Here is a 3,647-nt window from a genome sequence, read left to right on the forward strand (position 1 = left end):
CTGCATTAAGCCTAGTAAGAGAAGCAGAGTGTCCTGCATTAAGCCTAGTAAGAGAAGCTGTGTCCTGCATTAAGCCTAGTAAGAGAAGCAGTGTCCCTGCATTAAGCCTAGTAAGAGAAGCAGTGTCCTGCATTAAGCCTAGTAAGAGAAGCAGAGTGTCCTGCATTAAGCCTAGTAAGAGAAGCAGAGTATCCTGCATTAAGCCTAGTAAGAGAGCTGCATTAAGCCTAGTAAGAGAAGCAGAGTATCCTGCATTAAGCCTAGTAAGAGAAGCAGAGTATCCTGCATTAAGCCTAGTAAGAGAAGCAGAGTGTCCTGCATTAAGCCTAGTAAGAGAAGCAGAGTATCCTGCATTAAGCCTAGTAAGAGAAGCAGAGTGTCCTGCATTAAGCCTAGTAAGAGAAGCAGTGTCCTGCATTAAGCCTAGTAAGAGAAGCAGTGTCCCTGCATTAAGCCTAGTAAGAGAAGCAGTGTCCTGCATTAAACCTAGTAAGAGAAGCAGAGTATCCTGCATTAAGCCTAGTAAGAGAAGCAGTGTCCTGCATTAAGCCTAGTAAGAGAAGCAGTGTCCTGCATTAAGCCTAGTAAGAGAAGCAGAGTATCCTGCATTAAGCCTAGTAAGAGAAGCAGAGTCCCTGCATTAAGCCTAGTAAGAGAAGCAGAGTATCCTGCATTAAGCCTAGTAAGAGAAGCAGTGTCCTGCATTAAGCCTAGTAAGAGAAGCAGTGTCCTGCATTAAGCCTAGTAAGAGAAGCAGTGTCCTGCATTAAGCCTAGTAAGAGAAGCAGAGTATCCTGCATTAAGCCTAGTAAGAGAAGCAGTGTCCTGCATTAAGCCTAGTAAGAGAAGCAGAGTGTCCTGCATTAAGCCTAGTAAGAGAAGCAGTGTCCTGCATTAAGCCTAGTAAGAGAAGCAGAGTGTCCTGCATTAAGCCTAGTAAGAGAAGCAGAGTATCCTGCATTAAGCCTAGTAAGAGAAGCAGAGTGTCCTGCATTAAGCCTAGTAAGAGAAGCAGAGTATCCTGCATTAAGCCTAGTAAGAGAAGCAGAGTGTCCTGCATTAAGCCTAGTAAGAGAAGCAGTGTCCTGCATTAAGCCTAGTAAGAGAAGCAGAGTATCCTGCATTAAGCCTAGTAAGAGAAGCAGAGTATCCTGCATTAAGCCTAGTAAGAGAAGCAGTGTCCTGCATTAAGCCTAGTAAGAGAAGCAGAGTATCCTGCATTAAGCCTAGTAAGAGAAGCAGAGTATCCTGCATTAAGCCTAGTAAGAGAAGCAGAGTATCCTGCATTAAGCCTAGTAAGTGAAGCAGTGTATCCTGCATTAAGCCTAGTAAGAGAAGCAGTGTCCTGCATTAAGCCTAGTAAGAGAAGCAGAGTGTCCTGCATTAAGCCTAGTAAGAGAAGCAGAGTCCTGCATTAAGCCTAGTAAGAGAAGCAGTGTCCTGCATTAAGCCTAGTAAGAGAAGCAGTGTCCTGCATTAAGCCTAGTAAGAGAAGCAGTGTCCTGCATTAAGCCTAGTAAGAGAAGCAGTGTCCTGCATTAAGCCTAGTAAGAGAAGCAGTGTCCTGCATTAAGCCTAGTAAGAGAAGCAGTATCCTGCATTAAGCCTAGTAAGAGAAGCAGTGTATCCTGCATTAAGCCTAGTAAGAGAAGCAGTCCCTGCATTAAGCCTAGTAAGAGAAGCAGAGTATCCTGCATTAAGCCTAGTAAGAGAAGCAGTGTCCTGCATTAAGCCTAGTAAGAGAAGCAGAGTCCCTGCATTAAGCCTAGTAAGAGAAGCAGTGTCCTGCATTAAGCCTAGTAAGAGAAGCAGAGTATCCTGCATTAAGCCTAGTAAGAGAAGCAGAGTCCCTGCATTAAGCCTAGTAAGAGAAGCAGAGTCCCTGCATTAAGCCTAGTAAGAGAAGCAGAGTGTCCTGCATTAAGCCTAGTAAGAGAAGCAAAGTATCCTGCATTAAGCCTAGTAAGAGAAGCAGAGTATCCTGCATTAAGCCTAGTAAGAGAAGCAGAGTATCCTGCATTAAGCCTAGTAAGAGAAGCAGTGTATCCTGCATTAAGCCTAGTAAGAGAAGCAGTGTCCCTGCATTAAGCCTAGTAAGAGAAGCAGAGTGTCCTGCATTAAGCCTAGTAAGAGAAGCAGTGTCCCTGCATTAAGCCTAGTAAGAGAAGCAGTGTCCTGCATTAAGCCTAGTAAGAGAAGCAGAGTGTCCTGCATTAAGCCTAGTAAGAGAAGCAGTGTCCTGCATTAAGCCTAGTAAGAGAAGCAGAGTATCCTGCATTAAGCCTAGTAAGAGAAGCAAAGTATCCTGCATTAAGCCTAGTAAGAGAAGCAGAGTATCCTGCATTAAGCCTAGTAAGAGAAGCAGTGTCCTGCATTAAGCCTAGTAAGAGAAGCAGTGTCCTGCATTAAGCATAGTAAGAGAAGCAGTGTCCTGCATTAAGCCTAGTAAGAGAAGCAGAGTATCCTGCATTAAGCCTAGTAAGAGAAGCAGAGTATCCTGCATTAAGCCTAGTAAGAGAAGCAAAGTATCCTGCATTAAGCCTAGTAAGAGAAGCAGAGTATCCTGCATTAAGCCTAGTAAGAGAAGCAGTGTCCTGCATTAAGCCTAGTAAGAGAAGCAGTGTCCTGCATTAAGCATAGTAAGAGAAGCAGTATCCTGCATTAAGCCTAGTAAGAGAAGCAGAGTATCCTGCATTAAGCCTAGTAAGAGAAGCAGTGTCCTGCATTAAGCCTAGTAAGAGAAGCAGTGTGTCCTGCATTAAGCCTAGTAAGAGAAGCAGAGTCCCTGCATTAAGCCTAGTAAGAGAAGCAGAGTATCCTGCATTAAGCCTAGTAAGAGAAGCAGTGTCCTGCATTAAGCCTAGTAAGAGAAGCAGTGTCCTGCATTAAGCCTAGTAAGAGAAGCAGTGTGTCCTGCATTACGCCTAGTAAGAGAAGCAGTGTCCTGCATTAAGCCTAGTAAGAGAAGCAGTGTCCTGCATTAAGCCTAGTAAGAGAAGCAGTGTCCTGCATTAAGCCTAGTAAGAGAAGCAGAGTATCCTGCATTAAGCCTAGTAAGAGAAGCAGAGTATCCTGCATTAAGCCTAGTAAGAGAAGCAGTGTCCTGCATTAAGCCTAGTAAGAGAAGCAGTATCCTGCATTAAGCCTAGTAAGAGAAGCAGGGTGTCCTGCATTAAGCCTAGTAAGAGAAGCAGAGTGTCCTGCATTAAGCCTAGTAAGAGAAGCAGTGTCCTGCATTAAGCCTAGTAAGAGAAGCAGTATCCTGCATTAAGCCTAGTAAGAGAAGCAGAGTATCCTGCATTAAGTCTAGTAAGCTTCATTTGTTTTCCTTGGCCATGGGAAAGTTGGCTGGCCGGTATATGTTTTGCTTACCATGAATGAGACCTGGGTTAGGATCTGTTTTACACAAGTTACATAATAAAATGACCATTAATAAAAATGTTGAGTGAGACACCTCTATGTTATATAGTACTTGGTTTCTATCCTGTGAGATACACCAAAGACATCAGTGTAAAGTAAACAAGTGCATACAAAAACACGATCAAGGTTAAATACTAAGTTGCTTAAGTCTGTCCTCTTTAAAAAGTTCTAAAATACTCAATCCAAACAAAATGCAATACTTTCCTCATTGTATGTTAAATGGCAAA

This window comes from Notolepis coatsorum (genome assembly GCF_963971535.1).
Source record: "Notolepis coatsorum genome assembly, chromosome: 13".
NCBI classification, from domain to species: Eukaryota; Metazoa; Chordata; class Actinopteri; order Aulopiformes; family Paralepididae; genus Notolepis; species Notolepis coatsorum.